This window comes from Thalassophryne amazonica, chromosome 6 (genome assembly GCF_902500255.1).
Source record: "Thalassophryne amazonica chromosome 6, fThaAma1.1, whole genome shotgun sequence".
Classification (NCBI taxonomy): Eukaryota; Metazoa; Chordata; class Actinopteri; order Batrachoidiformes; family Batrachoididae; genus Thalassophryne; species Thalassophryne amazonica.
The window spans coordinates 88679586-88700332 of record NC_047108.1 but is presented as its reverse complement, the minus strand read 5'-3'; the positions used below and the strand labels follow the sequence as shown (position 1 = coordinate 88700332).

At 41.8% G+C, this 20747-nt stretch overlaps 1 protein-coding gene across 1 annotated transcript in view; it reads right to left on the bottom strand.

Moving 5' to 3' along the window:
• plxnd1 (plexin D1) overlaps positions 1 to 20747 on the bottom strand; it is a 218689-nt gene that overhangs the window by 9110 nt on the left and 188832 nt on the right. The gene's annotated exons all lie outside the window — the stretch shown is intronic.

Sequence of the window (20747 nt, the reverse complement as noted above, 5' to 3'; positions counted from 1 at the left end):
TTGTGCATCTGTGTGGAGGTGCTGTGAGACCAAAAGTCCGACACCACAGACGCTCCTCCTGATAGGAGACCCTCTCTCTTCCTGTCCACAAGGACACTTCTTGCCGCTAGCCCATCTGCCTGGTAACCCTCCTGTGACCCAGTGGCCCTGCGTACCTGCACCTTGCCAGATAAAAGGGTTTCTGTGGAAACAGCACAACATGGGTTGCTTAGTTTCCTACCCGTGTCTGCCACCCCTGCTGTCCGCTGACTAATCCGGACCCCCTTCCCTCCTCCATCTCCAGGCTTCCACATGCGCACGCCCATGCACGCGCACTCATTTGAATGCTCAAACCCCGAAGGTACATGGAGAGGTGTCACTCTCCTTGACCTGCAGGACAAACTGTGTCCATAAACCTGAACCTGGTGACTTCATAATATGCACACAAACGAAAATAACACAGCAAGGATGAGGCTGCTGCCACAATCTGTGCCTCATTAACTGGAATACTTGCTGCTTATTTCAAGCCAACAATTAAAACACTCATTTGTGCAAAAAACCTAAAATGCAAAAATGCAAACAGTGGCCTTGGTGGACACCAGACCTAGGCTTTGGAAATGAAAGAAACTGACAAACAAACTCAGTTAAAAAGATAAATGTAACTTCAACCACAGCTGCTCCTAATTTCCATCATGCTCGTGATGATAAGATCATTCTCTGCAACCATGCATTCCCTGCAAAACAAACTTTCTTTTTGGATTAATCTGGTTTATCAAATGTAATCAACATCTAATCAGTTTCTCCTCATTATATGCCATTTTAACTTGGTGTTTAACAAGATGATCTCATTTATTGTGCTTGATTTAACACTGTGGAACAGGTTGTGCTCTTGCCTGCTAACAAAAAGATCCCTCAAAGCAACCAGTACACCAGTCTACATGCTACATCTGGAGTTGCAGCAGTAAGGAGAGACCCTAAGCACAAAAAAATGAGGCCAGCTGAAAGAAAAAAAACAACAAACTGAAGGTGATGTACTCATGCTTCTATTCATTCACTCATTGGATTTTATAGGGTATATGACTCTGCTTTTCCAAAGCCTTGAAAATGGGATGTAGTAATAAATAAATAAATATTTAAATAATATATTATATTTAGCAATTTGAAGAATGATTTATTAATGCATTTATTTTTACTTTATTTCTTGGCTCACCTCCTTTATCCAGATCCACACTAAAATGCTACTACACACATTTTTGCTTATCATTTCATGAAAATTGATTGCTCTTCTTCATGTACAATCTCACAATTATACGAATAACAAATGCCTTGCTCTAGGTTCTATCCAAGTAACGCTGAATTTTTACCCGAGGCCATCAAATATGGCCATCGGGTATTGCAAAGACTTTGTGTCAGTCTGTCTGTCCGTCTGTGCTCAGCATAAATCCAGTTCTTTTACTGCCACGGGCTTCAAATTCACAGGGAACATTCTTGGGAAACAGACCTTGGACAAGTTCAAAGATGGCTAACCTTGACCTATTTTAAGAAGTACTTTAAGAGGGTAAAAAGTCACATACTGTTTCATTCTGCTCTGGTTTTTCTATTGTGAGTAGTAGGGGTGACAGCCAATCAGAGTAGAATGGCACCATGACATCAGTTTCAGGTCTCTGTGAAAACCGCTTCATTTATATGTTTATACGTATAACATGTTCCTCATATATTCTGCAAAAGCTAGCGAGAAATAAACATTTCTAAAACGCTGTTTTTATAAACTAATAACACCTCTGAAGTGATTTACAAGATGTTTTGCAGACATCAGCGTGCATGCTATCTTCCACTAACTCAAAGCTAACTTCTGCTCGTCAAAACTCATAAACATAAATACTGTTCACGACTAATTGAATGATTGATAGAGGGGATTTATTGAACATTGTAAATAAGACAATAGGATCTTAATAATTAATCTAAATAATATATACACATATATTTTATATTATGACAATCATTGCAATCACGATTCTGTTCTTTATGATATTGTAAGGTTAGGATGTTCACCAAAGAAGGAAAACCTTCAGTATCTCACAAAGAAAGAGATTAAAGGGAATATTTAGAGGTAAATAACCAAACATTTGACTAAGGGCTATCACTCTGCAAAACTTTATCACAAAGGGGAGGTGATGGTCGACAGCAGGGGTGCTCAAATTTGGTCCTCGAGATCTACCTTCCTGACACTCTTAGTGGTCTCCCCGCTCCAACACACCTGAATCCAATGAAAGGCTCATTAAAAGCCTGCTAACGAGTCTTTCATTGGATTCAGGTCTAGTGGTTAACCAGACGATCCTCAGTTCAAATCCCAGCCTGACCCGAAAATCACTAACGGCCCTTGGGCAAAGTCCTTAATCCCCTAGTTGCTCTCGGTGTGTAGTGCTGCCTTGTATGGCAGCACCCTGACATTGGGGTGAATGCGAGGCATTATTGTAAAGCACTTTGAGCGTCTGATATAGATGGAAAAGCGCAATATACTGTAAATGCAGTCCATTCACCATTTACAATTTGCACAGCAAGTGTCTGCAGACATATACAGTGGTATGTAAAAGTTTGGGCACCCCTGATGATTTCCATGATTTCCCTTTAGAAATCATTGGTTGTTTGGATCAGCAATTTCAGTTAAACATATCATATAGCAGACAAACACACTGATATTTGAGAAGTGAAATGAAGTTTATAGTATTTACAGAAATTGTGCAATAATTACTTAAAACGAATTAGGCAGGTGCATAAATTTGGCCACCCCAACAGAAATTTTAGTAGATCCTCCTTTTGCAGAAATAACAGCCAGTAAATGCTTCCTATAGCTTCCAGTGAGAGTCTGGATTCTGGAAGGTATTTTGGACCATTCTTCTTTGCAAAACATCTCCAGTTCAGTCAGGTTTGTTGGTTTCAGAGCATGGACAGCCCGCTTAAAATCACACCACAGATTTTCAAAAATATTCAGGTCTGGGTCATTCCAGAACATCGTACTTGTTCCTCTGCATGAATGCCTTAGTAGATTTTGATCAGTGTTTAGGGTTGTTGTCTTGTTGAAAGATCCAGCCGCGGCGCAACTTCAACTTTGTTACTGATTCTTGAACATTGTTCTCAAGAATCTGCTGATACTGACTGGAATCCATGTGACCCTCAACTTTAACAAGATTCCCAGTACTTGCACTAGCCCCACAGCATGATGGAACCACCTCCAAATTTTACTGTAGGTAGCAAGTGTTTTTCTTGGAATGCTGTGTTCTTTTTCCGCCCCTTGTTATGTCCAAATTACTCAATTTTAGTTTCATCAGTCTACAGCACCTTATTCCAAAATGAAACTGGCTTGACCAAATGTGCTTTAGCATAACTCAAGCAACTGTATTTGTGGCATGTATGCAGAAAAGGCTTCCTCTGCATTACTCTCCCATACATCATTTCCTTATGCAAAGTGTGCTGTATAGCTGAACGATGCACAGAGACACTATCTGCAACAAGATCATGTTGTAGGTCTTTGAAGCAGGTCTGTGGGTTGACTATGACTGTTCTGACCATCCTTTGCTTCAGCTTATCTGAGATTTTTCTTGGCCTGCCACTTCGGGCCTTAACTACTACTGTGCCTGTGGTCTTCCATTTCCTCACTATGTTCCCCACAGTGGAAACTGACAGCTGAAATCTCTGAGATAGCTTTTTGTATCCTTCCCCTAAGCCATTATGTTGAACAATCTTTGTTTTCAGGTCATTTGAGAGTTGTTTAGAGGATCCCATGTTGCCACTGATTAGACGAGATGCAAAGAGAAGAAACATTAGTAAATGGCCACCTTAAATACCCTCTCGTGATTGGATTCATCTGTGTAAGGAGAACAAGAAGAAGAAGAAGGAGGTCAAGGGTCAATGAGCTTACCAAACCAATTTTGTGTTCCAATAATTAGTGCTAAATGTATTCAAATCAATAAAATGAAAAGGGTGCCCAAATTTACGCACCTGTCTAATTTTGTTAAAATAATTATTGCACACTTTCTGTAAATACAACCCCAATTCAATCCAATGAAGTTAGGACATTGTGTAAAATGTAAATAAAAACAAAATCCAATGATTTGCAAATCCTCTTCAACCTATATTGAACTGAATACACCACAAAGACAAGATATTTAATGTTCAAACTGATAGACTTTTTGAAATGGATGCCTGCAACACATTTCAAAAAAGTTGGGACAGGGCAACAAAAGACTGGGAAGGTTGATGAACAGCTAATTGGAAACAGGTGAGTGTCATGATTGGGTATAAAAGGAGCATGCCCAAAAGGCTCAGCCATTCACAAGCAAAGATGGGGCGAGGATCACCACTTTGTGAACAACTAAATGGTAAATGGACTGCATTTATATAGTGCTTTTCCATCTGAATCAGACACTCAAAGCGCTTTACAATTATGTCTCACATAATTCATCATGTATGTCTCAATCGAGAGATACATTTGGCTCTCACTGCGGTATTGTATCACTTCCTGTTCCGGAGCACAGCGGTGTTTTTCTGTATCTGTTAGCTGTTTAATCTGCGCAGTTAGATTGATCTAGTTATCTAGATTACGATTTGTTTCCCAGTGTAATCTTTACGTGCCTTAACTAAAGCACTCCTTCTGCTGAATCACCTCTAAATTATTTACACATTATTCACTTTGCGTGTTTTTAGGAATCCGCTAGCTTAGCGTAGCTACTAGCTCTTAGCCGATTTAGCATGGCGGCTTCTCCTGTCTCTCCCGCACTTTTCTGCTCTGGGTGTGAAATGTTTAGTTATTCCTCGGCCTCCTTTAGCAGTAACGGTACTTGTAATAAGTGTAGCTTATTCGTAGCTTTGGAGGCCAGGCTGGGCGAATTGGAGACTCGGCTCCGCACCGTGGAAAATTCTACAGCTAGCCAGGCCCCTGTAGTCGGTGCGGACCAAGGTAGCTTAGCCGCTGTTAGTTCCCCCCTGGCAGATCCCGAGCAGCCGGGAAAGCAGGCTGACTGGGTGACTGTGAGGAGGAAGCGTAGCCCTAAACAGAAGCCCCGTGTACACCGCCAACCCGTTCACATCTCTAACCGTTTTTCCCCACTCGACGACACACCCGCCGAGGATCAAACTCTGGTTATTGGCGACTCTGTTTTGAGAAATGTGAAGTTAGCGACACCAGCAACCATAGTCAATTGTCTTCCGGGGGCCAGAGCAGGCGACATTGAAGGAAATTTGAAACTGCTGGCTAAGGCTAAGCGTAAATTTGGTAAGATTGTAATTCACGTCGGCAGTAATGACACCCGGTTACGCCAATCGGAGGTCACTAAAATTAACATTAAATCGGTGTGTAACTTTGCAAAAACAATGTCGGACTCTGTAGTTTTCTCTGGGCCCCTCCCCAATCGGACCGGGAGTGACATGTTTAGCCGCATGTTCTCCTTGAATTGCTGGCTGTCTGAGTGGTGTCCAAAAAATGAGGTGGGCTTCATAGATAATTGGCAAAGCTTCTGGGGAAAACCTGGTCTTGTTAGGAGAGACGGCATCCATCCCACTTTGGATGGAGCAGCTCTCATTTCTAGAAATCTGGCCAATTTTCTTAAATCCTCCAAACCGTGACTATCCAGGGTTGGGACCAGGAAGCAGAGTTGTAGTCTTACACACCTCTCTGCAGCTTCTCTCCCCCTGCCATCCCCTCATTACCCCATCCCCGTAGAGACGGTGCCTGCTCCCAGACTACCAATAACCAGCAAAAATCTATTTAAGCATAAAAATTCAAAAAGAAAAAATAATATAGCACCTTCAACTGCACCACAGACTAAAACAGTTAAATGTGGTCTATTAAACATTAGGTCTCTCTCTTCTAAGTCCCTGTTGGTAAATGATATAATAATTGATCAACATATTGATTTATTCTGCCTAACAGAAACCTGGTTACAGCAGGATGAATATGTTAGTTTAAATGAGTGTGACGTCGGTTGGCCCCTAGCGGTCAAACCCCCAATGAGACAGAAGCAGAGACAGAGGCCGAGGCAACTTGATGTGGTCCACAACTTTAATTTTCTTACTTTATCACTACCCTTCCAAAAAGAACAAAGAAAATCGTGCATAAAGTACAAATACCCAGAGAGGTGGTGGGAATAGTCTCTCCCCAACTGCCACTCCAGAATGATCTCTCAGGCGCCTTTTATCTGGTTTGACTAATCGGGTTAAACCATTAAAATCTAAAAAGGTAAGAGCTAACTAACTAGCTCCTAACACCTATCAAAACCCTCCATACCTTTAACCAACCCAAAACCCATTTAAAATCCCACCATCTCTAAACCTAAACTTAAACCCCCCAAAACCACCTATTTACTAAAATTCATACACCAATAAACCCCCTTAAACACATCTCCCCCCATGACTCCCCTGCCTTGGTCTATCCCAGAACCTTTATCATAGCAACAGTTTCCAGTGGGACCTCTTTGCCGCCTGGACACAAGACATGAGGTAAGGAAGACAAATTACAACTACACACCTCAATACTCAATCCTACATACATCAAGGTGCTTCCTAACTAAAGTAACTGTACAGCTATAAAATCACTAAGTAACAAATTAGCTATTTGTTACACTTCCCCCCTCCTCTCAAAGGCCATTATCACTCTTCTACCAGTCTTGAAAGGCAATCCGCCACAATGTTAGTCTTCCCTGGTTTGTATTGAACCGTAAAGTCATAAGGTTGCAAGGCAAGATACCACCCGGCAATACGAGCATTTGCCTCCCTCATCCTATGCAGCCATTGCAGCGCCCGATGATCCGTCTCCAAGACAAAGTGACGCCCCAACAGATAATAACGCAAAGAATCAATGGCCCACTTCATTGCCAAACACTCTTTCTCCACCGCCGAGTACCTCGTTTCCCGGTCCAACAACCGCCGACTCAGGAACACGACCGGTCGTCTTTCACCATCCTTTTCCTGCAGGAGCACTGCCCCCAATCCCACCCCTGACGCATCAGTCTGGAGGATAAAGGGCCGGCCAAAATCCGGGGTTTGAAGCACAGGTCGAGTACCTATGGCCTCCTTCAAAGCCTTAAACGCTTGATCACAGTCCTCTTTCCAACAAACTTTATTTGGGGCAGAGTTCTTAGTCAAATCATTGAGGACCTTCGTTCGCTCAGCAAACTGGGGGATAAACTTTCTGTACCATCCCACCAGTCCGATAAACCCCCTCACTTTCTTCTTTGTAGTAGGCACCGGAAAGGAGTAAATAGCCTCTTTTTCTGGACCTGTGGTCTAATTTTCCCAAAGCCAATAGTGTACCCCAGGTACTCCACTTCCTTATGTGCCACCGCACACTTACGAGGGTTAATAGTCAATCCGGCAGCCCGAATTCTCTGACACACCGCCCGGAGATGTTGAAGATGTTCCTCCCAAGACTGACTATACACTACAACATCATCCAGGTACGCTGCCGCAAAATCAGTCACATCCCGAAGTACATGATCCATGAGCCTCTGAAACGTGGCTGGCGCCCCTTGTAGCCCAAAGGGCATCACCCGAAACTGATACAAGCCAACAGGTGTTTTAAAAGCTGTTAATTCTCGCGCTTCAGGCGCCAACGCAAGCTGCCAGTAGCCCTTTGACAAATCCAAAGTTGTAATAAAGGAGGCACTCCCCACTCGTTCCAGCAGATCATCAATGCGTGGCATTGGGTAAGGGTCAAAGTTCGAAATTGAATTCAAATATCTGAAATCAATACAAAATCGAAGAGAACCATCCTTCTTTGGCACAAGCACCACAGGACTACACCATTCACTGTTAGAAACCTCAATAATTCCAAGCTCCAACATCAATTGAATTTCCTTTTTTAATTCCATAACCAACCGCTCAGGAATTCGATAGCTCCTCTGTCTCACTGGAGCATCCTTCTTGAGCCGGATATGATGTTGCACTAGAGAGGTAAAACCAGGAGTCTCCTTAAAGAGCTCTGGATCCAGAAGAGAGCACATATCACCCTGCTGAGAGGGAGAAAGATGCGCCAAGTCAATGGAAACCGGCTCAGTGGCTGGAACTGGAAAAAACTTCTCCGTCACCTCATCATCCTTCACCCCACGAACCAACAGCTGCTGGGAAGGTTCCTGACGCACCATGAACTGTTTCAGTAGATTAACATGAAAAAGTTGATACTTTTTAAGTCTCTCTGGCATATAAAGTTCATAAGTCACCTCCCCAACACGCCGTATAACCTCATACGGCCCCTGCCACTTTGCCAATAATTTATTGTCACTAGTCGGTAAAAGCAACAGTACCTTTTGGCCTGGTGTAAAGGTCCGATCCCTCGCCTTCTTATCATACCAGGTCTTCTGTGCCCTTTGTGCCTCCTTAAGATTCTCCTGTGCCAAAGTTGCCATTGCCTCGATCCTCTTCCTCATCTTCAACACATACGCCACAATGTTCTCTCCATCTGCTTCCTTCCGCTCCCAGTGCTCCTTCAACAGATCTAAAGGTCCTCTCACCTGGCGTCCATACAGCAATTCAAACGGTGAGAAACCAGTAGATGCCTGGGGGACCTCCCGGTAAGCAAAGAGCAGATATGGCAACCACTGGTCCCAATCCTTGCCTGTAGAGGAGACAAACCTGCGCAACATATTTTTAAGCGTCTGGTTATACCGCTCCACTAAACCGCCCGTTTGAGGGTGATATGGAGTGGTCCTAATACCCCTGACCCCTAACAATTGATATACATGTCGAAGAAGTTTCGACAAAAAATTAGTGCCACAGTCAGTATCTCCTTAACCACCCCCACCCTAGAAAACAGCTGCACCAAACAATTGGCAACCTGTTTAGCCTTAATAGATCTAAGAGGAAAGGCCTCTGGGTAGCGTGTAGCATAATCCGACATGACCAAAATGTACCGGTTGCCCGCTGCACTCCTCTCCAACGGGCCTACAATGTCCATGCCAATTCTCTCAAAAGGCGTACCTATAATCGGTAAAGGGTGCAGAGGGGCCTGAGCTACCCTCTTTCCTGCTGTTAACTGGCACACCTCACAGGAACTACAAAATTTGGAGACCTGTGAGTACATTCCTGGCCAAGCGAACCGACTCCCAATCCGCCGAAGTGTTTTCTGAAATGCCATATGGCCTGCCCAAGGAATTGAGTGCCCGAGCTCCATAACTCGTTCTCTAAACTCTTGTGGCAAAGCTAAGACATCCACTTTACCTCTCACTTGATAGAGAAGACCATTTTTAATTACATAACGTTCCTCATCTAAACAAATACTTTTTCCCACTTCAGCACCTTCCTGCTCTTTAACTTTATCAAACCAGGGCTTAAGGGTAAGGTCCTGTTTCTGCAAAGTCCCTATGTCTAAAGGGATATCCCATTCCCCTAGACTAAGGGGTTTAACCAGTGCCTCCCTCTGAGACCCAGCAAACTTCTCCCTCCTCCTTTGAGACTTAGACTTCCTTGTCTTTCCTGGTTGAACCTCCAATTCCTCATCACAAAACGGTAACTCCTCAAAATCTCCCCTTACTAACTGAGCTCTGGTAAAAACATTACACCGCTCAGCTGATTCAAAGGTACCCTGTCCCCCCAGCTCCAAAACAAGTTGTCCCCCCGCTTCCGGCTTACCCTGATTAGCCTGAACTAGCAAATCAGGAAGAGTTGGAATATCATTGCCCAGAATGACAGGAAAAGGTAGGTTTTTTGCTAAAGCAACAGAAACCAAATAAGTCTGTCCCCCTACGGTTAAATAAACCTCTGACATAGGGTACCTATGCTCATCTCCATGTATACATACTAAAGGGGCTTCCTTGGTACACTGACCTTCAAACGGAACCAAACCAGCCAAAACCACAGTCTGAAAACACCCGGAGTCTAACAATGCCTCCACACGCTGGCCATTTACCAACACTGGCGTCGTATGCCCCTTCCTACACTCAGTCTGGACCGATGCCGGCCTCGGCACAGAACAAAGCAAAGAATACTTAGATTTCAAAGTTGGGCAATAGCGCTGTATATGACCAAGCTTATCACAATTATAACATCTGACCTCCTGCGGTGCCATTCTAGAAGATTTTTTACCAGAATGAGACTGTGGGTTTACCTGGAAAGGCTTATTACCCTGACCTAAACCAAAACCCCTATCACCCCCAAAGGACTTACTTGGCAAGGTCCGGCCTAGTTCCCGGCCAAAGAAGGTAGCTCTGGGCCCTTTACGAGCAGCTGTAAAGACCTCTGCTAGCCGCGCCGCTTCTTCAGCAGTGGTAGGGTCATGCTCCCGAATCCACACCTCCAACTCCGGATTGACCATACGAAGGAACTGTTCCATGATGAGGGTTTCGGATATGGCATAAACAGTAGATTTTTCTGGCTGAATCCATCTGTAAAACAGTTCCTTAAGCCTCACATACAGTTCTCACGGTGTCTCCTCTGTCTCCATCTTCAAGGAACGGAAGCGACGTCGGTACGTCTCTGCTGTAATCTCATATTTTGCTAAAATAGCTTTCTTCACCTTATCATAGTCTTCCGTATCTGCAAAATCCATTAACACATAGGCATTACGGGCTTTGCCTGTAAGGAGCGGAACCAATCGAAAAGCCCACTCCTTCACTGGCCACCTGCACACCTGAGCCATTCTCTCAAAAGTAGTGAGAAAATGCTCCACATTGTCTTCAGGGGCTAACGGTAACAACTTTGGTTCCTGCTGCGGCCTGTGGTAGCTGCCATTATACCCCATCAACCCCTACAGCCTCTGCTGGCACTCCCACTAATTCCTCTTCTTGATATGCAGATTGCTCTGACTGCATTGTTAACAGCTGCTGCTGAACTTGTTGGACCTGCTGCTGCATGGACGACCAACGCTGCTCCTGTAAAGACCAGTCTTTGTCCCTCTCCCGGTCTCTTGCTGTCTGGGACTCGGCCAGTATCTTAACCAGGTCCATCAGTTCCTCCAGTCTATCTCGACCCCTCGACGTTGCCCCCTCATTATAGGCTTCGGCCGATTCACTGTCATCTTCTGAGCCTCGCTTTCCCCCTTTTCTCCTTCCCATCCTGTCTCACCAAGGCACAAATCACTTCTGACACCAAATGTGACGTCGGTTGGCCCCTAGCGGTCAAACCCCCAATGAGACAGAAGCAGAGACAGAGGCCGAGGCAACTTGATGTGGTCCACAACTTTAATTTTCTTACTTTATCACTACCCTTCCAAAAAGAACAAAGAAAATCGTGCATAAAGTACAAATACCCAGAGAGGTGGTGGGAATAGTCTCTCCCCAACTACCACTCCAGAATGATCTCTCAGGCGCCTTTTATCTGGTTTGACTAATCGGGTTAAACCATTAAAATCTAAAAAGGTAAGAGCTAACTAACTAGCTCCTAACACCTATCAAAACCCTCCATACCTTTAACCAACCCAAAACCCATTTAAAATCCCACCATCTCTAAACCTAAACTTAAACCCCCCAAAACCACCTATTTACTAAAATTCATACACCAATAAACCCCCTTAAACACATCTCCCCCCATGACTCCCCTGCCTTGGTCTATCCCAGAACCTTTATCATAGCAACAGTTTCCAGTGGGACCTCTTTGCCGCCTGGACACAAGACATGAGGTAAGGAAGACAAATTACAACTACACACCTCAATACTCAATCCTACATACATCAAGGTGCTTCCTAACTAAAGTAACTGTACAGCTATAAAATCACTAAGTAACAAATTAGCTATTTGTTACAATGAGTCAACACCCCCGAGTCACACTAACTGTCAGAATGCTCGTAGCACGGGCCGGGGCGGAGGATTAGCAGCAATCTTCCATTCCAGCTTATTAATTAATCAAAAACCCAGACAGAGCTTTAATTCATTTGAAAGCTTGTCTCTTAGTCTTGTCCATCCAAATTGGAAGTCCCAAAAACCAGTTTTATTTATCTATCGTCCACCTGGTCGTTACTGTGAGTTTCTCTGTGAATTTTCAGACCTTTTGTCTGACTTAGTGCTTAGCTCAGATAAGATAATTATAGTGGGCGATTTTAACATCCACACAGATGCTGAGAATGACAGCCTCAACACTGCATTTAATCTATTATTAGACTCTATTGGCTTTGCTCAAAAAGTAAATGAGTCCACCCACCACTTTAATCATATCTTAGATCTTGTTCTGACTTATGGTATGGAAATAGAAGAGTTAACAGTATTCCCTGAAAACTCCCTTCTGTCTGATCATTTCTTAATAACATTTACATTTACTCTGATGGACTACCCAGCAGTGGGGAATAAGTTTCATTACACTAGAAGTCTTTCAGAAAGCGCTGTAACTAGGTTTAAGGATATGATTCCTTCTTTATGTTCTCTAATGCCATATACCAACACAGTGCAGAGTAGCTAACTAAACTCTGTAAGGGAGATAGAGTATCTCGTCAATAGTTTTACATCCTCATTGAAGACAACTTTGGATGCTGTAGCTCCTCTGAAAAAGAGAGCTTTAAATCAGAAGTGTCTGACTCCGTGGTATAACTCACAAACTCGTAGCTTAAAGCAGATAACCCGTAAGTTGGAGAGGAAATGGCGTCTCACTAATTTAGAAGATCTTCACTTAGCCTGGAAAAAGTCTGTTGCTCTATAAAAAAGCCCTCCGTAAAGCTAGGACATCTTTCTACTCATCACTAATTGACGAAAATAAGAACAACCCCAGGTTTCTTTTCAGCACTGTAGCCAGGCTGACAGAGTCAGAGCTCTATTGAGCTGAGTATTCCATTAACTTTAACTAGTAATGACTTCATGACTTTCTTTGCTAACAAAATTTTAACTATTAGAGAAAAAATTACTCATAACCATCCCAAAGACGTATCGTTATCTTTGGCTGCTTTCAGTGATGCCGGTATTTGGTTAGACTCTTTCTCTCAGATTGTTCTGTCTGAGTTATTTTCATTAGTTACTTCATCCAAACCATCAACATGTTTATTAGACCCCATTCCTACCAGGCTGCTCAAGGAAGCCCTACCATTATTTAATGCTTCGATCTTAAATATGATCAATCTATCTTTGTTAGTTGGCTATGTACCACAGGCTTTTAAGGTGGCAGTAATTAAACCATTACTTAAAAAGCCATCACTTGACCCAGCTATCTTAGCTAATTATAGGCCAATCTCCAACCTTCCTTTTCTCTCAAAAATTCTTGAAAGGGTAGTTGTAAAACAGCTAACTGATCATCTGCAGAGGAATGGTCTATTTGAAGAGTTTCAGTCAGGTTTTAGAATTCATCATAGTACAGAAACAGCATTAGTGAAGGTTACAAATGATCTTCTTATGGCCTCGGACAGTGGACTCATCTCTGTGCTTGTTCTGTTAGACCTCAGTGCTGCTTTTGATACTGTTGACCATAAAATTTTATTACAGAGATTAGAGCATGCCATAGGTATTAAAGGCACTGCGCTGCGGTGGTTTGAATCATATTTGTCTACTAGATTACAATTTGTTCATGTAAATGGGGAATCTTCTTCACAGACTAAAGTTAATTATGGAGTTCCACAAGGTTCTGTGCTAGGACCAATTTTATTCACTTTATATATGCTTCCCTTAGGCAGTATTATTAGACGGTATTGCTTAAATTTTCATTGTTACGCAGATGATACCCAGCTTTATCTATCCATGAAGCCAGAGGACACACACCAATTAGCTAAACTGCAGGATTGTCTTACAGACATAAAGACATGGATGACCTCTAATTTCCTGCTTTTAAACTCAGATAAAACTGAAGTTATTGTACTTGGCCCCACAAATCTTAGAAACATGGTGTCTAACCAGATCCTTACTCTGGATGGCATTACCCTGACCTCTAGTAATACTGTGAGAAATCTTGGAGTCATTTTTGATCAGGATATGTCATTCAAAGCGCATATTAAACAAATATGTAGGACTGCTTTTTTTGCATTTACGCAATATCTCTAAAATCAGAAAGGTCTTGTCTCAGAGTGATGCTGAAAAACTAATTCATGCATTTATTTCCTCTAGGCTGGACTATTGTAATTCATTATTATCAGGTTGTCCTAAAAGTTCCCTAAAAAGCCTTCAGTTAATTCAAAATGCTGCAGCTAGAGTACTGACGGGGACTAGAAGGAGAGAGCATATCTCACCCATATTGGCCTCTCTTCATTGGCTTCCTGTTAATTCTAGAATAGAATTTAAAATTCTTCTTCTTACTTATAAGGTTTTGAATAATCAGGTCCCATCTTATCTTAGGGACCTCGTAGTACCATATCACCCCAATAGAGCGCTTCGCTCTCAGACTGCAGGCTTACTTGTAGTTCCTAGGGTTTGTAAGAGTAGAATGGGAGGCAGAGCCTTCAGCTTTCAGGCTCCTCTCCTGTGGAACCAGCTCCCAATTCAGATCAGGGAGACAGACACCCTCTCTACTTTTAAGATTAGGCTTAAAACTTTCCTTTTTGCTAAAGCTTATAGTTAGGGCTGGATCAGGTGACCCTGAACCATCCCTTAGTTATGCTGCTATAGACGTAGACTGCTGGGGGGTTCCCATGATGCACTGTTTCTTTCTCTTTTTGCTCTGTATGCACCACTTTGCATTTAATCATTAGTGATCGATCTCTGCTCCCCTCCACAGCATGTCTTTTTCCTGGTTCTCTCCCTCAGCCCCAACCAGTCCCAGCAGAAGACTGCCCCTCCCTGAGCCTGGTTCTGCTGGAGGTTTCTTCCTGTTAAAAGGGAGTTTTTCCTTCCCACTGTAGCCAAGTGCTTGCTCACAGGGGGTCGTTTTGACCGTTGGGGTTTTACATCATTATTGTATGGCCTTGCCTTACAATATAAAGCACCTTGGGGCAACTGTTTGTTGTGATTTGGCGCTATATAAAAAAAATTGATTGATTGATATTCAATTGAATATAGGTTGAAGAGGATTTGCAAATCATTGTATTCTGTTTTTTACATTTTACACAACGAACCAACTTAATAGGAATTGGGGTTGTACTAGAAACTTCATTTCACTTCTCAAATATCAGTGTTTTTGTCTGCTATATGATATATTTAACTGAAATTGCTGATCCAAATAACCAATGATTTATAAAGAAAAATCATGGAAATCATCAGGGATGCCAAAACATTTACATACCACTGTAAATCTATCTGCCTATGAGGACTAATGGGAGCGATGCTTTGTCATCATTATTTATTGTATTCGCAATGTAAAGCAGTGGCTGTCCCAAAACTTCCTTTACCTGATTGATGGTAAAACGGAGATCATGGTGTTTGAGCGCTCTGGCATACCAAATGTGATAACATCAAATTTTGGTGCTTTGGCTAACTATGTAAAACCAGCTGTCAAGAATTTGGGAGTGATATTTGACAGCTGGTTGAGATAAACTCTTTTGTCAAAGCTAGTTTTTTCCAACTTCGCCTTTTGGCTAAAATAAAGCACTTTCTCAGACGTGATCTTGAGACAGCCATTCATGCTTTCATCAGCTCCAGACTTGATTATTGTAATGCACTTTATTCTGGCATTAAGCAGTCATCTCTTGCACGTCTCCAACTGGTGCAGAATGCTGCTGCTCGTCTTTTAACAAACACTTTTAGACATGAGCATATTACGCCCATCCTGTACTCACTCCACTGGTTTCCAGTTCGTTTTAGAATTGATTTTAAAATATTGTTTGTTTTTAAAGCTATTTATGACCTTGCACCTCCTTACTTGTCTGAAATTTTAACTTTGCGCACCTACAGTAGGACATTAAGGGCATCTGGCCAGCTTTACTTAGATGTTCCAAGGTCAAGATATAAACGCTAGGGTGACCATGCTTTCGCGGTAGCTGGCCCCAGACTGGGGAATGAGCTACCACTTGAGTTATGTACTATTCCTGACCTAGCACTTTTTAAATCTAAGTTAAAGACTTACAGTAGTGTTCAGAATAATAGTAGTGCTATGTGACTAAAAAGATTAATCCAGGTTTTGAGTATATTTCTTATTGTTTCATGGGAAACAAGGTACCAGTAGATTCAGTAGATTCTCACAAATCCAACAAGACCAAGCATTCATGATATGCACACTCTTAAGGCTATGAAATTGGGCTATTAGTAAAAAATGCAGAAAAGGGGGTGTTCACAATAATAGTAGCATCTGCTGTTGACGCTACAAACTCAAAACTATTATGTTCAAACTGCTTTTTTAGCAATCCTGTGAATCACTAAACTAGTATTTAGTTGTATAACCACAGTTTTTCATGATTTCTTCACATCTGCGAGGCATTAATTTTGTTGGTTTGGAACCAGGATTTTGCTTATTTACTAGTGTGCTTGGGGTCATTGTCTTGTTGAAACACCCATTTCAAGGGCATGTCCTCTTCAGCATAAGGCAACATGACCTCTTCAAATATTCTGACATATCCAAACTGATCCATGATACCTGGTATGCGATATATAGGCCCAACACCATAGTAGGAGAAACATGCCCATATCATGATGCTTGCACCACCATGCTTCACTGTCTTCACTGTGAACTGTGGCTTGAATTCAGAGTTTGGGGGTCGTCTCACAAACTGTCTGCGGCCCTTGGACCCAAAAAGAATAATTTTACTCTCATCAGTCCACAAAATATTCCTCCATTTCTCTTTAGGCCAGTTGATGTGTTTTTTTGGCAAATTGTAACCTCTTCTGCACATGTCTTTTATTTAACAGAGGGACTTTGTGGGGGATTCTTGCAAATAAATTAGCTTCACACAGGCGTCTTCTAACTGTCACAGTACTTACAGGTAACTCCAGACTGTCTTTGATCATCCTGGAGCTGATCAGTGGGTGAGCCTTTGCCATTCTGGTTATTCTTCTGTCCATTTTGATGGTTGTTTTCCATTTTCTTCCACGCGTCTCTGGTTTTTATGTCCATTTTAAAGCATTGGAGATCACTGTAGATGAACAGCCTATAATTTTTTGCACCTGCGTATAAGTTTTCCCCTCTCCAATCAACTTTTTAATCAAACTACGCTGTTCTTCTGAACAATGTCTTGAATGTCCCATTTTCCTCAGGCTTTCAAAGAGAAAAGCATGTTCAACAGGTGCTGGCTTCATCCTTAAATAGGGGACACCTGATTCACACCTGTTTGTTCCACAAAATTGATGAACTCACTGACTGAATGTCACACTACTATTATTGTGAACACCCCCTTTTCTACTTTTTTTTTTTACTAATAGCCCAATTTCATAGCCTTCAGAGTGTGTGTATCATGAATGCTTGGTCTTGTTGGATTTGTGAAAATCTACTGGTACCTTGTTTCCCATGAAACAATAAGAAATATACTCAAACCTGGATTAATCTTTTTAGTCACATAGCACTACTATTATTCTGAACACTACTGTATTTATTTAAACTGGCTTTTAACACTTAGTGGGGAGGTGACATGTTCTGTTTTTTATGTGCTGTTTTAAAATTTTATTCTATATGTGTTTTATTTTTGTGAATGTTTTTTTTTGGATACCAGTCGGTGCTGTAAAGCACTTTATAAATAAATGTTGAATGTTTGATTGATTGACTGTAAGCAAAGACAGGCAAACACATCTGCCCTCATCTGCTGAGAAAGACCAACTAACAAGCAGGTGATGATATGATCCTGTCTTAATTTTGAGGTATTTGTGCTGAAGTCACAAGTTCAATTCTGCTGTTGAAATGTTATGAAATGTTGCAACACTCTAGTGCAGCAGATAACTGAAACAATCCTTCACATGGCAATACAAGCACCAGATTTGGCATGAAGGTTCTTCATAAATCAGTGTTTGAAAAAAAAGTGCTGGCCACATGAAAATCCAATATGACAGCCAGGTAGGGGTCAATGAAGAATGACACTGGGTCAAAATTTTAAAATGCTCCAATCATATTGAAAGCTATACCAAATTATGTGTCTGATCACAAAGATTCCAAAAAGGTATAGTTTGGACTATCTATGACTGAATGTTATGGGGTAAAAACAGCAAGAATGGTAAGAAAGGTCAGTTTCAGTTTGCACTGGAGTCAAAAGTTAAAGTTGCTCCAATTTTGGTAGAAAGTGGTGCAAAATATTGGCTGAATTAATAGGATTAATAAATGGAATAGTTTTGACTGTTGAATGCTTGGTTTGCAGAGTAAATGTCAAACAATGTTGACGTCCATTGGATTCTATGGCATATGACATATGTTACCCTGTAACGTGACAACTAAGCATGACACATTGGGCAAACCATTCATTTTAAAACCCCTATTAACTCAACCAATAATCTGCATCACATTTTACAAAAACTGGAGCAGCTTTAATTTTTGACCCCTGTACAAACTGAAACTGACCTTTGTCACCATTTTTGCTGTTCTTATCTCATAACTCCAGAACATTCAATCATAGATAGTACAAACTATACCTTTTTGGAATAGTTATGATCAGACAAATGTGTTATACTTTTCAATATGATTGGAGCATTTTTAAATTTTGACCCCTGTGTAATTCTTCATTGACCCCTACCTGGCCACCATATTGGATTTTCAAGTGGCCAGCACTTTTTTCTCAAACACTGATTTATGAAGAACATCCATGCCAAATCTGATGCTTGTATGACCAAGTGAACAATTCTGGCCAAAAGTCATACTTATCTGCTCCACTATCAGACAATTCCTTGAGCTCAGTGATTTGGGAAAAGACACCATGCTAAAGTAAACTAAAACAGATTAAACGCACACAGACACACATACACTCTTTAACTTCTCTACACCAATGTCTTCTTGACAATTTCAGGAATGATTTCCAAATTTTTCTACAAATATACAAATAGGAAAAAGGTCACATGTCACTTCATCTGTGTATGACCTCAGCTTCTCAGATGATTAATTCAATAACACCAATTATGCATGTCAGAGATAGAAAAGCAGAAACCAGAGCACATTTATTACTTTGAAAAATTATTTTCCCCCCCACAAAAATCCCAGAAGAAGAAATAAATATATAATTTTTGTTGGAATAGTTTTTCTGTCTTTGGCCTTCGTCATCGTATTCATCACCAATAAATCCACACAAATTTCAAGGTGCTCTTTTCAAACCATACCGCAGCCATGAACACAGCTGTTATACAACTTCACACAATGTCTGCATAAATATGGTGATTGGGCTTTTTAGCAGCCTTACACAAATTCTCAGAAGCTGAAATCAGATATCAAAAAATACCACACATTAATACAGCTTACCTGATCCCTACCCCCACCCCCATTTTTTTCCTGTTTTACTTAAGTTGATTGCACATTTTGTTTTTTCTTCCACCTATGCACTTTCTTGTTTTGTTGTCTTCTATTATAAATCTTGTATAGTATCTCTTTAAATGAGTTATAATAATACACTCAGACCCATACGTATTTGAACTCCTATGACATATATCACAGAAGTCTCAAATGCACAGATTCAGGTCTAAAGTCTATTTATCACGAGCACTGAATCATGGGACGCTGAGGATATTTAACATGAAGCAACAGCACTTCAATGTCAAAGGTAAAAATTCAATGAGCAAAAATATAACCCCTTGACTATATTGTGCTATGCAGTAAATCAGTCTGCAGGTTCTGTTTTAAAGACACCACTTAAGTTTCCTTGCTAGCTGTTGAAGCTGGATGTCAGTGCGTTCTTCCAAACATTTTGTATGTATGTGTTCATATGCATGCATGTGATATTGTGGCAGATAGTAGTAGTGGCCACGTAGTAAGGGCAGTGGCTCTGACGATAGTGCAGAAATCATATTGTTTCCCAGTGAAAGAGGAGCATTATTTGATGAGTCTTCAGTTCCCTCGAGGGAGGAAGCCAGTCAGAGAGACAGGAAGCAGAGCGTGCTCAGGGTCACGGTGTCTGAAGGATGAGACGGATTTGTCAGCAGTAAGGACATTGACATGCAAGTACACACAGACAGACACATGCCTGAAGACTCGAGCGTACGTGCACACAGACACACACACACACACACACACACGCTTGTATGTGACACAAAAGGATCCCTGGTGCTCATGACCTTGGATCAGCCGACTGGGCTGAAATGACATGAGAGGTATGTAGGAAAGAGAGAGAGATAGAAAGAGATTGAGGCCAATAGAGATAGATATAAAAACAAATAGATATAAAAAGAGACTGACATAGCTAGATTGATGGAAACGGTAACATTTAGAGATAAAAAAAAATAGCTCAGTTGGTAGAGTGAGCTGTCTTATGATTGAAGGGTTGGTGGTTCAAATCTGGCTCCCAACCAGTCAAAACATCTCCATATTACCGTTGTGTCCTTGGGCAAGACACTTAACCCACCTTGCCTGTGTATGAGGTGGTGGTTGGAGGGGCTGTAGGCACAGAATAGCAGCCGGGCTTCCATCAGTTTGCCCCAGGGCAGCTGTGGTTACACTAGTAGCTTACACACCACCAATATGTGTGAGTGAATGAATAATGCAACTTGGGTGTCTTGAAATGCGCTCTATAAATATGTGCCTCACTGCGGATTGTGCAATCACTGGGCTAACTGCTAGCATGCTGTGCACTAAGACTGTATTACTGTTTCTCTGTATGTTGCTCTTAAAATGGTCAAACACTTTAGTTATATGAATTTAAATTCCATAGTTTAGCTGCTGTAGATAAAGTACAGTGTTTTTTGTCAACAACTGTATGCGTGTGTGTTTCGTGTGCTGAACAATCAGAAAACGGCTGCAAAGAGGCACCAGGTGAGGCACACAATTCTCCTGCCTCATGGTAGGGGACACTAAGTGATCTCAGGGATTTGTCTTGCAGCAAC